The sequence below is a fragment of the Erinaceus europaeus genome, chromosome 12 (genome assembly GCF_950295315.1).
Source record: "Erinaceus europaeus chromosome 12, mEriEur2.1, whole genome shotgun sequence".
NCBI lineage: Eukaryota > Metazoa > Chordata > Mammalia > Eulipotyphla > Erinaceidae > Erinaceus > Erinaceus europaeus.
This window is the reverse complement of record NC_080173.1, coordinates 5,538,026-5,550,746: the sequence shown is the minus strand read 5'-3', so window position 1 is coordinate 5,550,746 and position 12,721 is coordinate 5,538,026. Positions and strand designations below refer to the sequence as shown.

Genomic DNA, 12,721 nt, shown 5'->3' with positions numbered 1-12,721 from the left:
GCCGGGCGAGGGGGCTCCTAGGACGGGCCGGGGCCGAGTGAGCCCCGAGGCCGCTGTGAACTGAGCAGGCCACGCTCACAGCAGCTCTTCCTGGGGACAAAGCGGTGTGGCAGGTCCCGGGCGTTTTGGAGCCCTTGGGAGACGCAGTCGTGGTTCCTTAGTCTCCGCCTCAGACTCCCTCCCTGGGGGCCCAGTTTGCCACCTGCCTAGAAGGCGAAGCCTTTCCGGGGCCCCGGTTTGGGCCGGGTTGCTCCCTGCAGAGGGAGGGAGTCAGAGAATGTGGTTCCCAGGTCCAAACTCAGCAGCGGAGTTGGAGAGTGTGTGCGCACGGAGGGTCGCCACCGGGAGGAGTTGGAGACCTGAATTAAAAGCCAAAACCAAACCAAACAAAATCCCCTCCTTGCTCTCTGCCTGTTGTCTCTTTCCACTTGGGAACCGGGTCCATCCAGCTGAATGTGTTCCTGTGTGTTCAGGCTAAGATGGATGGGGAGCCGGGTAGGTGGGTGGGGGGGGTGCCCAGTTATGGCGAGTGTTGCGCCACCAGGCTATGCGAATTAAGTTAACCCCACAATTTTGTTAGGAATTTAACTTCTTAGATGGCCAGTGTCTAAGTCTACGAAATAAGGGGGCAGGTATAGACAACATAGTGGTTATGCAAAGAGATTCTCACGCCTGAGCCTCCAGAGCCCCAGGTTCAATCCCCTGTGCCACCATAAACCAGAGTTCATCAGTGCTCTGGTAACAAGTAAATTAGTTAAATATATAAATATAAATTGAGAGCAGTAGTGATATCCCCACAGTTGAACTTAACTTATGGTATCTAGAAAGGGTGGATCAGAGTGACTGGCACATGGTGACATACATCTATTGGCTGTAATTGCAGTTGTTATCAGTGGTTTACCAAGTCCAGTCGTTCAAGCCCCCTTCCTTTTTTGATTTGTGTTTTAAAGAGTTCACACATAATGATATTTAAAGGCTGATTTTAGTGGCTGAAAAGAGAACAGTGTGACAGGACTGTGACCCATGGGATTTAGACAGTTGCACCTGCTATCAGTAGGGGAAGTCATTGCATACACAGCATAGACGCAGCAACTCAGGAAAGACATAGATGTTTTATTTAAAAGCTAGATACATAATGCTAGATGGCCTAGAAGTGAATGAGTAATGGAGAAAGTCACATCTGAGTATCTGACCAACTGAAACTACTAGCTTAACTGTGATAGAGGGAACAGAACTGTGGTAACAAGTAATGCATTACCATGATCTTAGTGCTGGTCATTATAATGGATGCTTTGCATGTTTGTTTTGCTTCTGTGTCATCATGTGATCTCAGATTTTAATTTAATATTTTTTTGGCCGTTTCTGTAAAAATGTACTCGTTCAAAAAAAAAAATAGAAAAAGTGCTAGACTGGAGACATTTTGATACAGTGTCTAGAATGGAACAGGCTGGGAAGTGTGTGTGGCTCTCATTTAGCCCCGCCCTGTGCTGGTGTCTCCTGGGTAGTGTGGTGTTTGCTTAATAAATAGGTGTGTGCATTTTTTCTTTCTTTCTTTTTTTTTTTTTCCTTCCTTACCAGAGCACTGCTCAGCTGTGGCGTATGATGGCCTAGGGGATTGAACCTGGAGCCTTAGAGCCTCAGAGCCTTAGACATTATAGTCTGTTATGCTCTCCCCAACTCTAATGATTTTTTTTAAAAAAGATACTTATTTATTTATTCCCTTTTGTTGCCCTTATTATTTGATTGTTGTAACTGATGTCATTGTTGTTGGATAGGACTGAGAGAAATGGAGAGAGTAGGGGAATACAGAGGGGGAGAGAAAGAGAGACACCTGCTTCACTGCTTGTGAAGCAATTCCCCTGCAGGTGGGGAGCTGGGGGCTCGAACCAGGATCCTTAACCCAGTGCTTGCGCTTTGCACCGCCTGTGCTTAACCTGCTGCGCTACCACCCAACTCCCAATTTAATGATTTTTTAAAAAAATATTTATTCCCTTTTGTTGCCCTTGTTGTATTATTGTTGTTACTGATGTCATCATTGTTGAATAGGACGGAGAGGAATGGAGAGAGGAGGGGAAGAGAAAGACACCTGCAGACCTGCTTCACCGCTTGTGAAGCGACTCCCCTGCAGATGGGGAACTGGGGACGCGAACTGGGATCCTTACGCTGGTCCTTGCGTTTTGCTCCACGTGCACTTAACCCGCTGCGCTACCACCCGACTCTCAATTTAATAATTTTTTATTGTTTTTTATTTTCTTTTTACATATCTTTTATTTATTGGATAGAGACAGCCAGAAATTGAGAGGGAAGGTGGTGCTAGAGAGACAGAGAGACACCTGCAGCACTGCTTCACCACTTGCAAAGGTTTCTCCTGCAGGCGGGGGCTGAGGGTTCGAACCCAGGTCCTTGCTCACTGCAACATGTGCGCCCAACCAGGTGCACCACCACCCGGCTCCAACAATTTTTTTATTGATATAGCTTTGGTTTACAACACTACCAGATTTTAGGGGTATGGTCTCGTACTGTAATATATTTGCGTGAGACTCAGCACCCCCCACCAAAGTTCCTTTTTTATCCTCCTTCCCCCAACCCCATTTCGTCTGATAACTATGATTGTTTTTATGTGTGTGTGTTAGAGGGAGAGATCAGCACAATGCTCCTTTTTTAAAGATTTAAAATTTTTATTTATTTCCCTTTTGTTGCCCTTGCTATTTTACTGTTGTTGTTATTGATGTCGTCATTGTTGGATAGGACAGAGAGAAATGGAGAGAGGAGGGAGGGGGGGAGAGAAAGACAGACACCTGCAGACCTGCTTCACCACCTGTGAAGCGACTCCCCTGCAGGTGGGGAGCTGGGGGCTCGAACCGGGATCCTCACTCCGGTCCTTGTGCTTTGCGCCACATGGGCTTAACACACTGCACTACCGCCCGACTCCCACAATGCTCCTTCAGAGGTGCTGCTGGAGGTAGAGCTTAGAATCATACACACAAGACCTGTGCCTTACCACACCACTTTTCCCTGACCTTTATATGATTTAATTTTAATCCTATCAGCAACTTTCTGCTGTGGACATGTAATAGCCTCTCCCCCATTAAATAGTTGAGAAGTTTAGACACAGTGTTGGAAGGCTTCACCCAAGCTTTCAGACAGACAGACTGACTCATCCTCTGGCAGCTGGAGCTCATTGGAAGATGACATTTGCCATTTACCTGTGTTTTGTTATTTTGTTTTACATTTTTTTTTTATTATTATTACCACCACTAAGGTTATTTCCAGAACTTAGTGCCTACTGGACAAACCCACTTCACCTGGCAGTTTGTTTGTTTGGATCAAGACAGAAAAATTTAGAGGAAAGGAGGAGATACGAAACACCTACAGCACTTGCTTCACCACTTCTGAAGGTTTCCCCTACAGGTGGGTGGCCAGGGCCTTGAGCCTGGGTCCTGGCTCATGGCAGCATGAATGCTCTGTTAGGCCTGCCACCACTTGGCCCCTGCCACCTGCCTTTGGATAGTGGAAAAGGTGTCAGGAAACCCAACCTCTGCCCAGTCTTGCCAGCCACATACCAATGAATTCTGCCAGTCCTGCTTAGAGGCTGGCTTCACCTAATTTCCTCTGAGACCAAGCGTGGAAAAACCTAGTCGTTCCCCCTTCCCCCTCCCCCCATACTCCTCCAGGGGCCAACTGAGAAAGCTCCAGTTTACCATGGTCATCAACATCCCCACCCTGTCTGCACCCCCAGCAAAACAAACTCTGTTTAGTTCTAAATGGAAACTAAAGAACATTTGGAGTCTGGAATAGAAAATTCAGGAAATGATCTTAAGGGTTCAATTCCCCCTCTTTGCTCCTTTTTTTTTTTGGGGGGGGTTGTCTCTTGTACTCTAAGTGGTAGAACCCCTTTGACTCTCTGTTGACATTAAGCAAGGTTGTAAGGATGCTCTTCAGAAATATCTCTACAGACAGGCTGGGAGTATGGATCAACCTGTCAATGCCCATGTTCAGCGGGGAAGAAATTACAGAAGCCAGACCTTCCACCTTCTGTACCCCATAATGTCCCTGGGTCCATACTGCCGGAGGGATAGAGAATAGGAAAGCTATCAGGGGAGAGGATGGGATACAGAATTCTGGTGGTGGGAACTGTGTGGAGTAGTACCCCTCTTATCCTATGGTTTTTGTCAGTGTTTCCTTTTTATAAATAAAAATTAAAAAAAAAAAAAGAAATCTCTCTACATCTCAGGAACTAAGTTGGCTCAGAGAAGAATCCCCTTTGCTCTCTCTTTTCTAGCCATCTTGCTTTGGGTTATTTGCATGAGAACAGATTCCTTTGTGCAGAGTTGGCCTGCCCATTCTCTGTCAACCTTTATAGCCCTTCTAGTCTTCATGTTGGGTTGCTAAGCAGATATGACCCTGGCTTGCAAATAAGCTCACTGAATTTACCAGCCCGTGAGAACTTCAACTCGGGGGTAAGTAGACTGAAAGGAACCTTGTCTGGTTCCTTACTATCCTGCTTGTAAGGGTGGGGTCTTCAGAGTGGTGAAGCAGGGACCACTGCAGAGTCCCCAGTGTGTGTGTGGGGGGGTTCCTGCTTGCCTGCTCATCCTCTCTCTGTCTCTCTGTCCTGGCTTTGCTTACCTACCCCTAGGATCATTTAAGTGCCTGAATTTGGGATGACTGATGGATAACTAAGTAAAGTGAATTCTTACTTTAAATCTCTTAATACCTGCCTCTCCAGATGGCAGAAAACCTTAGAAACTTCCTTCTGGAAACTCCAGTGTTCCCGCTCAGTGTGCTGAGTTTAAACTTCTAGTGAGTCTGATGTCCCCTGTTTGACAGCTTGAAGGAAGGCAGGGCCTTTCCAGTGGGAAGCTGTAGGGGAAGTGGAGGACCTGTCCAGGGATTCTCAGGTGCTGATCGTTTCAGGGGGCTCAGTTTTCAGAACAGTAGTTACCCCAGGTTTGTCTAAGAAGCCTAGTGGTACAGAAACCTAGTAGTTCCATTCTGTTTTGCTTCACCTGTAAACATCTGCTGTGTGACAGACAGAATGTTGGTATTGCAGAAACTTTTTTTTCAGACCAATATGTCCCATCCTTGGTCCACCTAGTTAAAGATGCATTTCCGGGGCTGGGTGGTAGTGCAGCGGGTTAAGTGCACGTGGCACGAAGCACAAGGACCGGCATAAGGATCCCGGTTTGAGCCCCCGACTCCCCACCTGCAGGAGACATTACATTCTTTTTGCATAGTCTTTTTATGCTATCTCCCCATCCCTTGGTATCTTTCCTTATTTTCTTCTCTCTTTTAAGTGATTGCATCTTTAAACCTTTTATTTATTTGTTTATTGAATAGAGACAGCCAGAAATTGAGAGGGAAGGGGGTGAGAGAGACACCTACAGCCCTGCTTCACCACTTACTGTCGGGCCTTAAGCCAGCACCCCCTTCCCCACTCTGCTCCATCCTCCATTGCTGACTCTGTGGCTTATTTACATAATCATTGTTTTGTCTGATCTATCTTCTTTCTACCTCGAGACCCGCCCTGCCTTCAGGGTATTAATTAATCCCACCAGTTAAAACCTTCGCAACAGTTGCTATGGGAGTTGCTAATCCTGCTCTTTCCTTTTCTCCACCCCCTTTCCTAGCCATTTCCTTTTCCAACTTGCCACCTCCGGTTTCTGAGATATAAAAGGGTTGTCTCTGATCAATAAAGACGCATTGTGTTCCCGCTCTGCCTGGTATCTCTCCCGTGTTGCTGAGTAAGCAGCAGCCCAGGTTGGCTCTGGTCGAGTTCTCTCCAACCCAGAGAGCACGTGCCCGGGAAGAAACACCCTTATGCTAGCCCAGCAACTTACAAAGCTTTCCCCCGTAGGTGGAGACTGGGGGCTTGAACCTGGGTCCTTGTGCATTATAACATGTGCACTCAACCAGGTGCGGCACCCCCACTCCCTTTCTGTCTGAAAAAGTCAGCCTGGAGAGGCGAAGCCCCAAAAGTGACCCCAAAAAATGTAGCTCATGTGAAGATAGGTGTTTTCTCCTGGAAGACAAACTGAAGGGTCAGAGTAAACTGTGAAAGCGCAGCAGAGAGCTCTCCAGAGTGGAGGAACCTGATACAAGATGCTACAGTGTCATAGCAGGTGACCTTGAGCTCTGAAACTTGACCTTGAACCCTAGCCGCAACCTCGAATCTTGAGCCAAGTCACCTGGGGAGCACTTCTCTCTCATCTGCTCAGAATTGAAGGACAGGCACTCGTCGTCCTGTATGCTGCGGGGTTGTGGGAGGGGGTGGTGAGGGAGGAAGGGAATTAGTACCACTGGGTTGCTAGGTTGACTGAGTTCATGTGCGTGGGGGACTTAACAGCTTAGAACTTTGCTTGGCTCTGTCACTCACACCTGGGGGATTGAGGTGACCTGTGATCATGGCCTAGGACACACAGAAAGACCTTGCAAGGACTGGCCCAGGGCAGGGATAGAGACAGGAGAAGGGCAAAAGAGTCTGCTGGAGTGGGCAGGGAGGGCCACATGCCACCTAGGGGCTCTAGGACCCCATACTACTTGACTTTTTTTTCAAATAATTTTTTATTAGTGATTTAATAATGATTGACAAGATAGTAAGATAACATGGGTACAATTCCCACCACCAGAGTTCCATATCCCCTCCCCTCCATTGGAAGCTTCTCTATTTTTTATCCCTCTGGGAGTATGGACCCGAGGTCTTTATGGAGTGTAGAGCTACCTGACTTCTGCCTGTCTGGTGGTGTTGAGACCAGGCCGCTGGGTGTGGCTCTCATTCACTCTGGAGTAGGTGTTACTTGATTTCAACACTCGTCTTTGTTCCCAGTCTTCTCCTAGTCTCTTCCTCACTAAGCTCTCTTGTGATTTTATCATCCTCTTCATTTAAAAAAGAAACAGAAAAAGAGTAATGGCACTGCCTGAAGAGGCCTCTTTAAACCGTCTCCAGCCTGTTGCAAACATGCTACAAAGAAAACAAAGGGAAAAAAAAAAATAAAAAATTTCAGAACGAAGTGACCTGAGTCCTCCGACTTGGAGGAGTGAGTACTCTCCATGCTGAACTTTGATGACACCGAGGTGGGGGCGATGTTCAGAGTGCCGTGGATGAGACCAGTTGCTTTGGCCTCCCTGCCGAAATCTTGTGTTCTCCTTACTTCTGAAGTGGCCGCACTCATCGTGTTCCTCAAAGCCCAGGGAGTCCGTCAGAACCTGCCTCTCCTGCTTGATTTCTTGCCTGAAGGGAGATGCTGGCCTTCCCCATCTTGTCTAAACACGCACAGCCTGTCCTGCTGCTCACTGGAACAACACGACGGCACAGAGTGGCTTCTTTTAACCTGTTTGGATCAGTGTGTCTGCTCATTCCCAGGTCCTGTGGGAGGAAGACCGGCTAAGAAGCTCTGGCTAGGAAGTGGTCGGTGGAGTGTCCTGCTGTCTAGGGGGAGCCCAGATGCTTTGTAGGGTACCTGCAGGTCGTGGAGAGCATGCATCCTGGGGGCTGGTGGTGGTGCACCTGGTTAAGCACACATATAGTACTAAGCACAAGGACCTGCTAAAGGATCTGGGTTCGGGAGTCCGGCTGTAGCGCAGCGGGTTAAGCGCAAGGACCGGCATAAGGATCCCGGTTCCAGCCCCTGGCTCCCCACTTGCAGGGGAGTCGCTTCACAGGCGGTGAAGCAGGTCTGCAGGTGTCTGTCTTTCTCTCTCCTTCTCTGTCTTCTCCTCTCTCCATTTCTCTCTGTCCTATCCAAGAACGACGACAACAATAATAACTACAACAATAAAACAACAAGGGCAACAAAAGGGAATAAATAAATAAATAAATAAATAAATAAAGGATCTGGGTTCAAGCCCCTGCTTCCCACCTGGGGGGTCACTTCACAAGTAGTGAAGCAAGTCTTCAGGTGTCTATCATTCTCTCTCCCTCTCTATCCCCCTTCCCTCTCAATTTATCTCTGTCGTGTCCAATAAAATGGAAAATATGGCCACCAGAAGCAGTGGATTAGTAGACCCTGAGCCCCAGCGATAACTCTGAGGCAAAAAAAAACAACAACAACAAATAAACAAAAATGCATCCTTCTGTCTCATGTCTCTTACTCTTATTTAATTTATTATATTTATTTATTTTTATTCCTCCAGGGTTATTGCCGGGCCTCAGTTCCTGCACTATGAATCCACTGTTCCTAGAGGACATTTTTCCATTTTGTTGCCCTTGTTATTGTTACTGCTGTTGGATAGGACAGAGAGGAATGGAGAGAGGAGGGGGAGACAGAGAGGGAGAGAGAAAGACAGACACCTGCAGACCTGCTTCACCGCCTGTGAAGCGACTCCCCTGCAGGTGGGGAGCCAGGGGCTCAAACCGGGATCCTTATGCTGGTCCATGTGCTTCGTGCCATGTGTGCTTCACCTGCTGTACTATCTCTGGGCCCCTGCCCCTTGCTCTGCTATCCTAGTGGTTTCTGCCCATTGCTGCTGACTTGTGAGCATTGTGGGGGAAATAGTGACTCACCCCCACCTCCACTCCCACCCCCAGGGCACGTGATTCCTCCTCTCCAAATATTTACCGCCTACTCCACAGAAAAGGACACCTGTGATCACTATCATGCTGCATTTCAACAAGGGAATCTTTATGTCAGAGTAAGGCAAGCTTAGGTCTGAGGTTAGGGCAGTGAGGAGAGTAGGCTGGCCTTTCAGGTTAAGACAGGTGGTTTCATCTTAATTGTTCATTCAGCAAATGCAGGCTCATCTCTCACCTTACCTCACCCCTAGGGACTAGGTACAAGGCTAACACTGCCTAAATCAGACAAAACAGTTATTGGAGGGGATTACTGGTGTACAGTAAATATAGTTGTTAGTGCATGTGTAAAATTTCTGTTTTCTGCAAGACATTCTAACCCCTCACCTAACTCCTCCACCACCGTCATGTTCCAGGACCTGAGCCCCCCTCACCCCCCCGGAGGTCTTTACTGTAGTGCAATACACCAACTCCAAGTTTTGCTCTGTTTCCCCTTCTGTTCTTTTTATTTCTCAACTTCTAGCTAATAGTGGGATCATCCCATATTCACCCTTCTCTTTCTCACTTCACGTGATTACTTCAAGCTCCATCCAAGATGAGGTGAAGAAGGTGAATTCATAATTTCCAATAGCTGAGTAGTATTCCATTGTGTATATATATATACCATAACTTTCTCAGCCACTCATCTGTTGTTGGACACCTGGGTTGCTTCCAGGTTTTGGCTATTACAAATTGTGCTGCTAAGAACATATGTGTACACAGGTCTTTTTGGATGGGTGTGTTTGATTCCTTAGTATATATCCCCACAAGAGAAATTACAGGGTCAAAGGGTAGGTCCATTTCTAGCCTTCTGAGAATTTTCCAGACTGCTCTCCATGGGGCTTGGACAAATTGACATTCCCACCCGTAATGCAGGAGGGCTCCTTTGTCCCCACAACCTCTTCAGCATTTGTTGTTGTCCTTTCTGTTGTATGACATTCTCACAGGAGTGAAGTGGTATCTCATTGTTGTCTTTATTTGCATTTCTCTGGAACATTTTTATTTGCATTTCTCTGGAGCATTTTTTCATATCTGTTGGCCTTTTGGGTGAATATTCTGTTCCTATCCTTTCCCCCTTTTTGGATGGGGTGATTTTCGTTGTTGTTGCTGAATTTGGTGAGCTCTATATATTTTGGTTATTAGCCTTTTATCTAATGTATAGCATGTAAATATTTTCTTCTCTGTAAGGAGTCTCTTTGAGTGGTGGTTTCTTTTGCTGTACAGACTTTGCAATCTGATGTAGTCCCATTGGTTTATTCATTTTTTGGTTGGTTTAATTTATGTAAATCAATCAACGTGATCCACTACATCAATAAATGCAAGACCAAAAACCACATGGTCATATCAATAGATGCAGAGAAAGCCTTTGACAAAACCTAACATCCCTTCTTGATCAAAACACTACAAAAAATTGGAATACATGGAAAATTCCTCAATATAGTGGAGCCCATATACATGTAGCAAACCTATAGCTAACATCATATTCAGTAGTGAAAAGCTAGAAGCATTTCCCCTCAGATCAGGTACTAGACAGGGCTGCCCACTATCACCATTACTATTCAACATAGTGTTGGAAGTTCTTGCCATAGCAATCAGGCTGGAGCAAGGAATTAAAGGGATACAGATTGGAAGAGAAGAAGTCACCTCTCCCTATTTGCAGATGACATGATAGTATACACAGAAAAACCTAAGGAATCCAGCAAGAGACTTTTGGGAAAAAATCAGGCAATACAGTAAGGTGTAAGGCTACAAAATTAGCATTCAAAAGTCAGTGGCATTCCTCTATGCAAACACTAAGTTAGAAGAAGATGAAATCCAGAAATCAATTCCTTTTACTATAGCAACAAAAACAATAAAATATCTAGGAATAAACCTAACCAAAGAAGTGAAAGAAAATTTTGAGTCAATACTCAAGGAACTAGAAAGAGATACGAAGAAGTGGAAAGATATTCCATGTTCATGGGCTGGAAGAATTAACATCAAAATGAATATACTACCCAGAGCCATCTACAAATTTAGTGCAATCCTCCTTGGTTTATTTTTGTTGCAGTCTTCCTTGCAATTGGATTTGTACCATTGAAGATGCTTATAAAATTCAGATGGAAAGAGCACTGCCAATATTTTCCTCTATGTATTTAAGAGTCAGGCCAGCATTCTTGACCACCTCCCTCCTGGAGTGGGCATCCCAAAGTATTGAACTTCTTTTGCCCTGCATCACAGACATGCAGGCATCACTGGGCACTGCTGACACTGAATTGTAATTCTCACTTTTACTTCTTAACAGCAGAGAGACTTCTCTCAGGCTCAGCTCACTTCTGGGCTTTAGCTCACACATGTCCCAAATGAGATATGCTGGCAGACTGCATACACCCAGGAGCATGCCAGCTGTTGCCAGCATCTGACCAGGTAGAGGGACTTGCTCTGATTCAGCCAAAATGGTGCCAAGACCCATGCATGGGATTGTGTGACTAGGAGCTGTAGCTTAGAGCTTTGAAAACTCAAGCCAGAATGACTCTTCACTTCCCCACCCTGCAGGCTCCCCACCTGCAGGGGGGGTCACTTCACAAGCCGTGAAGCAGGTCTGTAGGTGTCTGTCTTTCTCTCCCCCTCTCTGTCTTCCCCTCCTCTCTCCATTTCTCTCTGTCCTATCCAACGACAGCAATTATAGCAACAGCAATGGCAACAAAAGGGAAAAAAATGGCCTCCACGAGCAGTGGATTTGTAGTGCCGGTACCAAGCCCCAGTGATAGATAACCTTGGAGGCAAAAAAATAGTGATTTAATATTGATTTACATAATTACAAGATAACAGCTTTCCCACCACCAGAATTCCATGTCCCCGTTCCCTCCATTGGTAATTACAGTGGTTCTGCCAAGGTCACAGACACTGGCTGACTATTAGTTTTATAACTGTCTACCTATATTTATATACATTTGCTCATTTCCCCCCATGGTTCTGCCTTTTCTTCCTTTCTACTACTACTTCTGAGTGTCTCCCCCACCTTTTTCCCCCTCGTTTTTTCCTCTCTTGGTTCTAGTGGAATTGGAATTTAGAGCTCTCTGGACATCTTCCCCTAATGTTTACCCCTCTGTGAGTATGGACCAAAGATCTTTATGAGGTACAAACGGTGGGAGGTGTGGCTTCAGCCATTGCTTCTCTCTGCTGGACATGGGTGTTGGCAGGTGGATCCATACCCCCAGCCTGTTTCTGTCTTCTGTGTTTTTCTTTTAATTTTTTATTATCTTTATTTATTTATTGGCTAGAAACAGTGAGAAATTGAGAGGGAAGGGAGGGATAGAGAGGGTGAGAGACAGAGAGACACCTGTAGCCCTGCTTCACCACTTGTGACGCTTTCCCCCTGCAGGTGGGGACTGGGGGCTTGAACCTGATCCTTGTGCATTGTAATGTGTGTTTTTCGTTCTTTTTTTTTTGTTCAGATATTACTATTTTATTTTTTAAAATATTTATTTATTTTCCCTCTTGTTGCCCTTGTTTTTCATTGTTGTAGTTATTATTGTTGTTGTTATTGATGTTGTCATTGTTAGATAGGACAGAGAGAAATGGAGAGAGGAGGGGAAGACAGAGAGGGGGAGAGAAAGACAGACACCTGCAGACCTGCTTCACCGCCTGTGAAGCGATTCCCCTGCAGGTGGGGAGCCAGGGGCTTGAACCGGGCGGGATCCTTACACTGGTCCTTGCACATTTGAGGTCAATGTGCCAATATATATGTGACTATATTTAATATATATAATCTAATTTGATTTTACCACTGGATCCACAAACCAGCTTATAGAGAAATAGGAGTTGTGGTCCGGGAAGTGGCACAGTGGATAAGGCATTGGACTCTCTAGCATGAGGTCCCGAGTTCAATCCCCGGCAACACATACTAGAGTGATGTCTGGTTCTTTCTCTCTCTTCTATCATTTCCTATGAGTCAATAAATAAAATCTTTTAAAAAAGAGAAAATTGGAGTCCAGGGAAGAGATATATATATATAATTTATTTATTTATTCATGAGAGAGACAGGAGGAGAGAAAGAACCAGCCATCACTCTGGTACATGTGCTGCCGGGGATCGAACTCGGGACCTCATGCTTGAGAGTCCGAAGCCTGAGCCACTGTGCCACCTCCCGGACCACGGGGAATATATTTTTAAAAGATCTTATGTATTTAT

General features: G+C 45.9%; 1 protein-coding gene across 2 annotated transcripts in view; it reads left to right on the top strand.

The window, feature by feature from the left end:
- The window catches only part of ARSG (arylsulfatase G), a 151,167-nt gene that overhangs the window by 37,107 nt on the left and 101,339 nt on the right, over nt 1-12,721 (top strand). The gene's annotated exons all lie outside the window — the stretch shown is intronic.